Source organism: Erythrolamprus reginae, chromosome 12 (assembly GCF_031021105.1).
Source record: "Erythrolamprus reginae isolate rEryReg1 chromosome 12, rEryReg1.hap1, whole genome shotgun sequence".
Classification (NCBI taxonomy): Eukaryota; Metazoa; Chordata; class Lepidosauria; order Squamata; family Dipsadidae; genus Erythrolamprus; species Erythrolamprus reginae.
In genome coordinates, this window is record NC_091961.1 from 556,501 (window position 1) to 568,834 (window position 12,334).

Below are 12,334 nucleotides of genomic sequence, written 5' to 3' on the forward strand. Positions count from 1 at the left end.
ACCCACCTGGGAAAGAGGGAAGGCTGAGATGGAGCCTGGTGAGATTCGATCTGCCAAACTGCTGGCAGCCGGTGGTCAGCAGACGTAGCTTGCAGTGCTGCGTTCTAACCACTGCACCCCCAAGGCTCTCTAGTCTACACAATCCCCTCCAAGCTTCGGATAACTGATCACGGTGAGTTCTGCCTTGGTGGAAGGAGTCTGTGGGTCGAGGAAGCCGGTGCGCCTGGCTTTTCTCTCGGTCTCCACGGTGTGATCGCTCCAGAGGCTGGAGAGAGGCCCAACCAGCAGAGGTTGTGAAGGGCGGGTTCACAACTCTATGGAGCTGTTGGACTCGGGCTGGGGAAGGGGGAGAGGACCAGATCTGGGATCCAAGAGGGGATTCTCCCCTCCCCCACGGAAGCTCCCGAGAGGTCTCAGGCAGTTTCTCTAGTCTACCTCGCAGGGTGGCTGTTGGGAAAAGGAGGAGGAGGGGGCGTAGACCTCTAACGCCTATAATATGAATACAGGACAAACAGGCCGGGCTCTAATTGGACCTCTGCTTGGAAAGGGAGTCAGGGTGGTCTCCTCGCCCAAGCCCCTCCTGCAAACGGAACCTCCTCGGGGAAGGGGCCCAGCAGGGAACCAGGTTTCCAACCAGGAACCAAGACTGGAACCACAAGCGGAAGGTGGCACCAGGCTCACCTTTGGCTCTTCCACGGCTGCCACTTGAGTCTTTGTGGCCTGAGCAGCAGACGCCCCCTCCTTCATTGGGGAGCGAGGAAAGGGGGTCTCGCTGGAGCAGGCGGTGGGGGGGGGGCCCTTCTGCTCTGCCCTTGGCACAGGCGGGCGGCTCCTCTTGGCTCCGACCTCCAACCATGGAAGGAAAAGCCAAAAGCATCACTGTGGGTTTCTCTCCACCTCCACCGGCTCTGCTGGGGGAGACTGGGAGGCCTTTGAGACCCCCCCGCCCCCTTCCTCTCTGAGGCCGCGATGGCCAACCCAGGGCAGGTGCAGCCCTACTGGCCGTTGCCCTGGCTCTGCTTCAATGCACGTCCGTGGGCTGGACAGCTGGCCTTTGGAGGCCCTGGGGAGGGTGGGAAACAGGCCTTCCTGGCCCACTGGAAGCCGGGAAATGGGAGCAGGGGGGTCGTGCATGCATGCTTGAGGGGTGGGGCAGCACGTGGGGAGGGGTCGCAGGCGCATGCACGGGGAGGGGCTTGAATGATGGGGGTGGGGGGCTTTTGGAACTTGAGGGAAAAAAGGGTTCGCCACCCGTGCTCTAAGGAGGCTCCACGGGGCCTGGGAAGAGGTGCCTCAACCACCACCCAGGGCTTCCAGCAGGGGGCGCCACATACAAGGTGTTGTCCCAGAAATAAGGATTTTGGATGGGTCCTTCCTTCCTCTCCCCCCCTCTCCCCCCCCCCCCCGGGCTGCAATGTTTTGGTTTCTTGGTTTCTATGCCAGCGAGTCCTTTTCTGGCTCTGGAGGCCCAGCTTCCCCCGAGGTCCTGGATGGTTGCTTGACCAGAGCTTCAAAGTTTTATCTCCCAGGGAAGGAGTGTAGGGAGGCGAGACGCCTGGGCTGCCTTCTTGCAAAGCGCAGGAGAAGCCCGCAAGCAGTGAGCCAGTCCCCCCCTCCAGGGCCACCTCAGCCGCCATCTGTCCCAAAGCAGGAACTCGGAAGGCGGCTGACGGGAGGTCTATAGAACATCGTAAACAAGGCCAAGATGGGAACTGAAGCTCCGCTTGTCATTTCATGTCGTAATGCGCAATGTCAATCACCGTCATAGCCGCTGTTTTGATTTTCCTGAGCACAGCAGGTGGACGTGCCTGTGAGGTGCTCTTGGCAGCCAGCTTCAGCTGCATGCAACTCAGGAAGGCCAGCTGAGACGCTCCTTGGAAGCCCAGACTAGATACAAGGTCATTGCTGACCACCATATCTGAAGTCCACAGGGAGGGTCAAAAAAAGGCCAGATGGGGGCTGCCCCTTCCTCTTTTTATATACAGTAGACCAAGCCTGGAGCTGAAGGCAGTTTCGGAGCTCTGTTAGGTCCCAAATGGGATTAATTCAGCACCACATTTAGTCATGTTGTGTAAAGTCTTTAGTCTCCACTAATACGTAAAGGGAAGAACATGCAGGAGAGAATTTCTGGGGAGCTCTTGCAGGTGAACTCTGGGCCTCTCTGAGAAGCCTGAGAAACAGAGATGTGGGAGCTGTCCTGGCTGAGACTGGGGGGGGGGGCTCATCTATTCCCCCCCCCTTATTCCCAAAGTGTCCATTGTGGAGACAGTAGCAGCAGCCGACGACTCCCCTGGGACCCTCCGGGGGCAATGAGGCAGGCCGTCCGCTTGGAACAACAACCCCGCCTCCTCTGCAGGGCAGTGCTCGGTTTGGGAGCGCAACCCAGCCTCTGTGCTCTTACCCACAGCGAAGCTATAAAACCGTGAGGATGTTGATATCTCCGGCCATGCGCTCCCCAGCGGTGAGAACAAAGCGGTCACTTGGTGGCCAGGTCAGGTGTGGATGGCTTGTCGCTGTCGGCCCACCGCAGTTGCCCAAGTGGGTGACGTTGGTGTCATCAGGTGGCAGGGGGCGACGCAAGAGTTTGGAATCGGGGCCCACATGACCCCGCGGGAGACGCTTTTGCCACCCTCGCATTTCTTCACGAATCATAAGACTGGGCGGCTTCCAAAGGGCCTGGCGCGATTGTCTCGGAACCGCTTCCTTCCTCATTCTGTGGTTTTCCTGGGAAGTTTGTGGAGGGAGGATCTCCAGGGCAACCTGCGGGGGTGTCTGGCGGTGCCCAACGGGAAGCCAGGCTAGAGAATGACCCCCACCCCACTGAACCGTCTGCTGCTTCTCCCTGGACCCCTCGAGGGGGGGGATGTCCTGCGAGCCTCCCAAAATGGCAGGAGGGCCCCCCCCATTCCTCTGCCAGCCGCTTTGCCCCTCCCTGCTTCCTCCACCCGGAGGGTTTGCCTCCAATAAGCCTCTTCCGCTGGGATTAAGTAGCTTTCGAAGTTCCCCAAATTTAAAAAAAGAATTCTGAAAAAAAGGCTCCCTCAAATCCTCGGAATTCTTCCCATCTGCTGCTGCCCCTTTTTCCATCTGGGTGGATCGATTTTTGCTGCAGGGGAGAATGGGTTGCACTGCATCGCGAGTGAAGGGAAGGCCGCTTGGAACATCTCCCGAACCAGCAGAGTTGTCTGAAAACAGGCACCCAGGTGGGGTCCTTGCCCAAGGTCTCCCCTTTGGGGCAGGCCGTCCAGGGAAGGCTCGAGCGGAGCGGTTCTCTCTCTCTCTGTCCCCCAGCCTGGCTCCTCAGAGGACTCCCGGCAAGCCTGCCTGCCTTCGGGTGAGGCCTCAGCGCCTGCAAAGTCTCCAGGAGTGTGTGGTGGGGTGTGTGTGTGTGTTGAGTGTGTGCCTTTGGCCTGACTTCAGCCTCCACAATTAGCAGGGTCGCATTCCTGGCTCCCAGGGCCCACATGACCTCATCCCGGGATGCCTCTTCTTCCCTGGGGCCGTGGCTGGAGGGGCCGGAAAGCAGGTGGCAGCCCCTCAGCTGCCAGAAATGATTTGGGGGAGAGTCCCCTCCCCTCTGCTCCGGAAGGGGGGGGCACAAAAGTTAAAGACACCTGGCACAGGTACAGCGAGCAGGCGAACGGCCGGTCTTGAGTTGCCTCTCCTCCTGGGACCAGTTGGAGTGTGTGTGTGTGTTTGTGTCACAGGTGGAACTCAGAACAGAGCCGCCAAGGCTTCCCCTGCCATCCACTTTGCCTTCTTCCGGGCTCAGGCGCGCTGCCTCCATTGTGATGGGGAAGCTGCCCCACGGATCCCCTGCTGGCTCTCTGACGGGATCTGCCGTCCTGCCACCGTGCAAGGGGAGTGGAGGGGCTTGCTGGTGCCTCCCCCACCCACCCCGTCCTTGGGCCTCAGTGGCTGCAGAGTCCTCCTGGGGAAGCAGGACGGACGCTCACGAAAGCAGCCAGAAATAACCTCCAGCCGTATATAAAGCCCAGGAAAAAATGATGGAATCCTGAGCATGTGGCTGGGTGTCACGACAGACTTTGCCCATAACTCCCCCCCCCCCGGGGGTCTCTCACTGCGTCACCCATAGGCTGCCCCCCCCCTCCACCCCAGGCCAACAGCTGGCAGCCACCATCCCTCCTCCTGGACGGCAGGGCATCTGACCGGCCGTGGAGCCCAGGCGGCCCTGGGTGGGAGGCAGGTCCGCCCTGGCTGGCCAGGAGTCCTGGGGGCAGGAGCCAGCCTCCCCTCCCCACATATACGCTGCCAGGGCCGGCCCCCCCTCCCCTGCTGGCCTGCAGCCCGAGGGGTTGTGGTGGAGGCTCAGCCTTGCCGAGGGGCCTCCGGACGGGAGAGAAGGGAGCCATTCATTCCGGCCCTCGGAACCTCACAGAGAGGCCGGCCGGCTGCAGGTGAGGTCACTTCCAAAGAGACCCCCGGAGGGCCTTGCCGGTGCTGCTCCCAGGCTGAGCTCATCACTAGCCACCCACCCGCGGAAGCCACACCGATATGTCACACACATGGCCCAGGCGTTGGCGGCAGCAAAGCTCTGCCCGTCACAAGCGGAGGGCCGCGGAGAGGGGACCTCGGCTGGGCCTACAGGCAAGGGTGGAAGCAAATGCCGGGACAAAGGTGCTCACACAGGTGTCTCTCCAACCTGCGGCAGAACATTTCCAGCCACCTGCGGACACATCACGCACAGCCCACGGCCCGCTCAAGGTCAGGGTCCTCGAACACGGTGGACGAACGTCGAAGCATGGCTTAGTCCTGCATTGTAGTGCAATCCGAAACTATGAACTCCATGCAGGAATCGGGCCGATAACCTCCCCAACTGGTGCCTGTCCAGCCTCTGTCAGCAGGGCTGCCCTCAGAGGAGAGGTCAAAAAAGGCAAGATGGTGGATGCGAATCTCCCGTGAAAGACCTGGCCAATCAGTTATCAAGAGTGATACCAGACGGGCACAGCCTCGACCATTCCAACTCTGCCAGTAGCGGGAACAGGAGGCTCTGCCCACCCACCTGGGCGCCTACACAGAAGGGCCCACGCGAACCAGTAGTGACAGGGTTTAGAACCCGCTACTGGACCTGCTCCCTGATTCATGGCTTAGAGTTGAAGGTGGGGAGGATTCCCTGACTCTAGGGGTCTGTCCTGAGCTGTTGGGTATCCCTGTCTAAAGATGAAAATATTCAGGGTTTCACGGGTGGGCAGCCCCTTAACAACCCTCGTCCAGTTGGTGATCCCAGGAACAGGGATGGAAAGAAGGTTTTGGAGGGGGCCGGGGGGGACTGGAAAGTGGCATCACTCCCCCCCCTCCCTGGGTGGATTCCCCCCTCATTTGCGCAACACTGTCTGTCTACTGTGAGGTTTGCTTTTCAAGTGGGGAAGGGGCGTCTGTCGATGGCTTGAGTCGTCTGGCAGCTCCGTATGAAAAAAGGGGGGAGCGCCCCCCCCCTGCATGGATCCCACTTGTCCCTGCAGTGAAGAGCAGCTGGGTTTGCAGGCCCCTCTGCAGCCCCTCCAGTCCTGGGTGTGGCTTCCCCAACCCCCGTCACTCTACCTGGGGACCCGGAAAGCGGAATCCAAAGGTCGGCCGGAGGAGTCGGTCTCGGGCAGCTGGTGCTGAATCACTCTGGACATTCCTGGGGGTGGGGTGAGCCATGCCCCCCCCTCCGCAGACCAGCCGGCCTGGGCGTCACTCCTGCGTGGCCGAGAGGAGCTGTGTTCACACACGGTTGGTGACTCACTCAGGCGGCCTCCGACTGGGCAAGCCTTAGGTGACGGGGACCCCCCCTAGGTGCTTGGGTCCCAGAGCCCCAGAGAGATGGGGCTGCATCAAAGAGACGGCTACAGTGATGAGCAGCTGTCGTTTTGTGCCTGTTACACATTGCGCAATAGTTCCATCAACTCCCACCCCAGAGGAGCGAAAGGAATGCTTTCGCCCCCCCCCCCAAAGGCACCCAGCAACAGGCAGCTTCCAGGGGGACAGGAATTCCCCCTCCTCACAAATCCCCACTTTTAATCACTAATCCTACTAAGCCAAAGCCAATGATGGCCCTGAGGGCAAGTGAAATATTTTGATAACTGACCAAAACCTCTGCAGGACACTTCGCTGGCCTGCACTGAAGCCCACCCAGCACATCCCCCCCCCAAGCAAGCCTGGAGCCCCCTTCCCTGGGGGCCATCCTTGCAAGGGGGAGGGGGCAATGCATTCTGAAGAGGCCCCACTCAGGCCCCAGGCTGGACTGGCCGACAGGGGTGCAGTGGGGTGACCAGCCCTCGGCCCGCTTTGGGCTTCTCCAAGTGGGGCTCATCCTCTCGGGCCTAAAGATGCGTGAAAGTCACGAGGGATCTGAGAAAAGGCAGCAGCCGTCCGGCCTCGAGACACCTGCTGGAAAGAAGGCGGCCACTGACCTCCCTGAGGATGGTTGAGGATCCCTGCAGAGGGCGGGCGGAAGGCTTCCGCTGTTCCTCAAAGGAGGAAGAATGGGGACAGGGCTGGACGGGACCGCTGAGGTCACCTGCTCCCACCCCTCCCCAAGGCAGGAGACCTGATATCACCTGGGGCGACAGTGGGGGCCTCCCTCCCTCCCTCTGCCAGGGGATGATGGAAAATCCCTCGGGAGGGAAAAGAGAAAACCCGCCCCAGGAGCCGCCTGCCCTGACTCTTTCCAACTGCAGAAGAAAAATGCCAGCGATGCTCTGATGGAAAGTATTTTTGTTTCCAAACGGCTCAGATGAGATGAAATCCACATGAAATGCTTTCAATTGCTAATTTCCACATTCGTATTTCCAGCGGAGAAAAAACTACTAAGGAAAATAAGTAAATATGTTAAAAATAAGTTAAGTAAATCAAATGTTAGAAAGGAAAGAATCATCACACACATTTTCCTCATTAAAGTGTCTTTTAAAAAAAAACCAAGCCCCCCTTCTGAGCCCCCAAGAGCTGGCCAGAAGCATCTCGGCTGGTTTAGATCCCCAGGTGCACAATGGGCGGCTGAGATGCTGCGGCAAAGGCTACGGGAAGATACCTTACAAGCCTCTGTATGTTGCAAGCTTACAGTGGGTGCTCTCACAAAATGGCTGCCTGTCACTGGGAAGTCCTGCGCGGGGGGGGGGAAGAGCCAGGGGGGCCAAATTGAAGTTCCCCCAGCTTTTGGCGTTTACCAGGTATGCAACAGGCAGTTGCTCCCTTCTGGCTGCCATTGTGACTTTTTTGACTTACTCTGTGATCCCTCACGGTGGTTGCATTGCTCCTCAAATGGCCGGAGTGGGTTGAGTGGCCAGAAAACATCCACTGGCCAGAAGGGGGCTGTGTGCCCACCCCTCAACCTGGGACCCTCTGCCCGTTTGCCTCTTCGTGGGGTCAGAGGGCGCATGTCAAAAGGGAACCCCCAGGCCACCCAGAACCCCTTTGCACAGTCTGGGGGCGTGGGGGGGGGCGTGGCATCCTGTTGGAGGCCAGTTGGCGACTTCCTCTTGCGTGCTCAGCCGGGGCGGCATGATTCAGAGTCCGTTGCTCGCAAACACCCCCCCCCCGAGAGGCCGTGTGGTGATGCCACAACCCTGTTGCATCACTTGTCCCTCCTGCTCCCTCACAGCCACCCGTGAGTCACGGCTGGAGGGGGGACCAGGACTCAGCACGCAAGTCCAGCGTAGGGCTGAAGGGCCGGCCTGGGCTTCCAATCAGTGGCCTGACCGCCCCCTCCCTGTCTCCCTGTGCCCCCAATGGGGGTCGAGGGTGCTCCTCTGCCGCTGGCTCCATGGGGCACGGCAGCCCTGGTGCTCCTGGCGCAGAGGGGCCCCCCAGCCGTGGGCACCCCAGGGCACAGAGGGGACCCAGGAGAGGAGGGCAGCCTCTTTCGGCCGCTCTGAGCAAATCCTTTGTGTCCCCTCCCCTTGGCTCACTTAGTGGCCGTTCAAAGCTACAACCACACTGGGGAGAGGGAGACAACCACTGTTCACACGCACGGCCATCGCTGCGTCCCCATGATCCACGTGATCCAACTGATTCGTCTTTGGCAGAGTCGCCGCGTCCTCCTGGGATCACGTAACGAGCAGAGTCAGCGGGCAAAGCAGGTTCACTTAACGACCGTGACAAGAAAGGTTGCAAAACAGGGCAAAACAAATATCTTCCTTCGCGACATGAATTTGGGGCTCAATTGGGGTCGTATGTCGAGGACCCCCTGTAGTTAAAAGTAGTCTGGGAGAAGGAAGGCAGCCCAGCTGGGCAGGGTTCACACAGCACACAACCACAACTCGGGGAAAGAGAATCTGCCGTCATGTGGGGAATGGAAAAAGTCGCCCAAAAGCTTCGTTGCATCCCCTCCCTCCCTCCCACCCTTCTTTCCTTCCCTTCTTTCCTTCCCTCCCTCCCTCCCTCCCGGCGCCTTCTTGCTTTTCTGTAAGTGGTGTTGTACAACCCCAGCGGTTGAGTTGTGGTTCAGAACCATTTGGTTAAGTGTTCCAATAGTGTGCAAAATCTAAAACTGGGTTAATTCAACAACCAGGTTGGGCATGTCAGAGAAATTCAGTCCTGGTTCCCCAAATCAGCTCAGCCCAAGTGGAAAGAGGGGTCCAGGAAAGAAACGGGCAGGTCACCGGCTACAGGCCCATGGCAAGGTCCAGGCACCTGCCCTGAGAGATCTCCCCTGGGTCACCAAAGCCACGTTGGAGGCCCAGGCGATGCCAGTGGTGCCACCAACCAGCTTCTTCCCAGGGGCCTCGCCTGGCGCCTGTCCCGGCTGTGATCACACACACGCAGTGCATTGTGCGAGAGTGTGAATCGCACGTCCGATCCGGGCTGGAGAACCCGAGACAACAACCACAATTTCAGTCCCCTTCCAGATAGTTGCCGCCTGCTGAGGCAGCCCGGGGGTTGTGCGAACCCAGTGACGGGGCTTCCCGCACAAATGGTGTTGAGGCATGTTGCACAAACACAGCCGCTCCGGGAGCGCTCGACACCACAGCCCCCAGACGGGCCAAGCCAAGAGTCTGAACTCGAACGTCTGGAGAACAATGGAGGGCTGGAAACCCCTCCCTCCCGAAGGGGCTGAAAGACCCCGCAGGGCTGACTCACTGGCTGGGACCCAGGAAACCCCCAGAGCCCTCTGGACGGCCCGGGACCCCCCTTGCCCCCCCTCTCCCTTGGAGCCAGGAAGGGCTTTGTGGAAGCTTTGTGGGGCAGGATGAAGGTAGTGCCAGCCCCACTGCTTGGGGGGGCCCTCCCTCCGCCACTCCTGGAAAGTCCCGCCTGGGACCCCCCCTCCCCCCCACCTGGATCCCTCAGAGTCTTCAAATTGGTGGCAGCTCCAGCATGGAATCTCTCTGCCCTGATTGTCTGAATGTCTCCTCCGAAGCAACGTCTCCCTGGCCGTGTCCCACCTGCACCGTCTAACATTCCGCTTGGCCCTTAGGCAGGTGAGTGTGTGTTGCTTAGTGTCGAAGGACGGCCTTGAGGATAACCTTTGCGTGCAGTGGACACAAGGCATCGGGCAGGGCTGCGACCAGGCCATGGTGGCCCCACTTGCACGCAGCCGTGGCGGCCTGGGCTTCCCGAGGCCACGTTCAGGGTGAGAAGCCATATTCTTCTTTGAGAACTGGGCTTGCGCAATCCGCTTCCCAGGTTTAATGACAGCTTCCCCCACTGACCCAATTCTCTTAATTCTCATGACACACTAATCAGAATCCGGGAGGTAACTTTGCACAACCTGTTGGCCTAACATGCGGCTGCCTTATTGGTGGCTCAGTGGGCCTTGAGAAACCAGTCTGGACCAGTCCTTCCCTGGGAGAAGTCAAGTCGGTGGCCGGATTGCAGGGACCAGCTTTGGCCTCCTGGCCCCCACGCACAAGATTTCACCTGGCTGCCCTTGTATGACACCCCCACCCCACCCCAAGACTTTCCTATCCTCTTGGGATGAATTGGGTCACCCAGCCGTACAGTATGTCCATAAAAGTGCGTTTATGAAGGGTGCGAAAAAGGGCGTTGCCTGCTCCAAGGTCCCTTCCCGTTGTGTTCTTCTGCCTAACAACTTCCCCTGAGGGGGCTCTGGGCCCACCACTAAGGAGGCATACACTTTCGATTAACAGATATCGTTTGGAAGGGGGGGAGGGGGGGTCAAAAATGACTGTGGGCTGTGTCCCTAGTGAAGCCCAGCATCCCTGTGGGTCGAATAAGAGGCCCTGGAGTTCTCTCGCATTGTCTTGAGACCGCAGTGAGGCTCCTGGTGTGGCTTGATTTGGATTCTGAACCCTTTTCGCCCAGTGGAGGAGGGAGACTTCTGTGGGGTGGGAATGGCTGTGGCTGTCTTGTGACCTGCGTGTTGTGCTTGTTTTGTTTATTTTCCTATTAGGTTTGCGTATCACCATCTCATCTATTTGCCTAAAGTGGGGGGCTTCAAGAAGGCGGGTGAGTTGCCTGTGTCCGTTCAGGTCTTCAGCGTGGAGAGTCAGGTGAGATCACTGACTCGGTGAAGGTCTCTGACCACAAGGGGGGGGGGGCTGGCTAACGAGAAATGGGTGGTGGTGAGATGCTTACTGTGGCCCCCAAAGTTTTCCCTACGTTGTTCCAGCAACTGTGCACCAACATGTGTGTGTTTTTTCCTCTTCTTTTCTGCTGCAACCAGTGCTGAACAAAACACAGCAGGGTAATAATCTTTGCAAAGGTCATTAAAATGTAAATTATTACCATTAACAAAGCGGTGTGATGTAACAAAGCTAAAAAAAAAACAAAACAGGTTTGGACAGTACAAACCCAAAATTAAAAGCAGAGTAAACAATTCAAAAATAGAAATTAAAATATGCACCGGATGAACGGGGAGATCCGAGGGCAAACGGGGGCAGCTTCGCGCCTCTCGTGGTTTGGCCAGCCAGAGTGGCAAAGCGGAGACACTTTCCCACCGAGCGCCAGGGCTGCGCGTTGGCTGCAAGAGGTTGACTCCATCACAGCGGGTTTCACACTGGGCAGCTGCCAGATCTGCGGGTTTCAACTTCCCAGGATTCCCAGCTGGGCCTGGCAGGGCGACTCCGTGAGTTGACGTCTACACCTATTAAAGTTTGACAAATGTGAAAAACTCTGTCTTACCAAAGGAGCCACAATGGTTTCTGACAAAGAAAGCAGGTGTTACCCTGACCACTGGATCCCTCTTCCTCTCTCTCTCTCTCTCTGATCCCTGGGAAGGAGGTGGTGGTGGTGGCAAAGCCCTTCCGAAAACCCCTCCTCAGAAGAGGACTCCAGGCAGGCAGGCAGGACCTCCCGGGCTGTGCTTCCCCTGGAGGTGCCACGTGGAGGTGGGCACCTGTGGGCAGATGGCCCTTGGACTCTGTGGCCACCGAGGGGCTGCTGGTCCCCACGGAGCTGGTCCAGCCTCCTTGGGAAGCCCCCTCAGCCAGCAGCCAAGCCCAGGTCCCGTGGTCGGGTGCTGGGCCGGGCGGAGGGAGGCTCCCCCGGTTCAATCTTCCCCCAGTTGGCTTCCTAGCGTGGCCTCCAGTTCTGGCACAATAGTGGGTGGAGAAAAACCTGTTTGTTCTTTTGCCCTCGGTCTCTGGTGCACACTCACACCTCGCTGACTGGCTTTAGAAACAGCCCGGAGTGCGGGGGAGTGTCCAGCTGACCCTCCTTCCCTAAGCGGGGCCTCATTCCGGCCATGGGTCACCCCCCACCCCCCGCAGAGCTCCTTTGGGACACATGGTCAGATCGCGACCCGGACGGGCGGACGATTCCCTTGGAGGGTTTGGGGGAATAATGGCTGTTTATTGCTGCTGCACCGGCAATGTGGCACCGGCATTCCTTCCCCGATGGAAGGGGATGATTGGAGTTGCAGTCCTCTGCTGTGTCCACCAATGGCCAAGGAACGGTCTGGAGAGGGAAGGTCCCCGTCAGCTGAGCCAGCCAGAGAGACTCGGCCCAGGTGCCTGCGGAACAGATCACTCCTGGCCCTTCCCGGGCCGATGGGTCCCTACTTTCCTGGCTCCATTTCTTCCAGGGAGCTAACTGACCCTTTTGTGAAGCCCCTCCCAGCCTGCACCCCGAAATCTCAAAGGAAAAGGCCAAAAATCAGTGTTGCCTTTAATTACAAATATGTTTAATGTTTAGGCGTTGGTTATTACCTATAAAGCCCTACGTGGCTCAGGGCCAGACTACTTACGGGACCGTCTCTCGCAGCAAACCTCCCAGAGACCTATAAGAGCTCACAGGGTTGGCCTCCTCCAGGTCCCGTCCACTAAGCAATACTGTAGGGCCTTCTCTGGGGCCACCCCAGCTCTATGGTATCAAATCCCCCCCCCCCCGATGTCCGTACTGCTCCCACCCTACTGACTTTCCATAAGGCCGT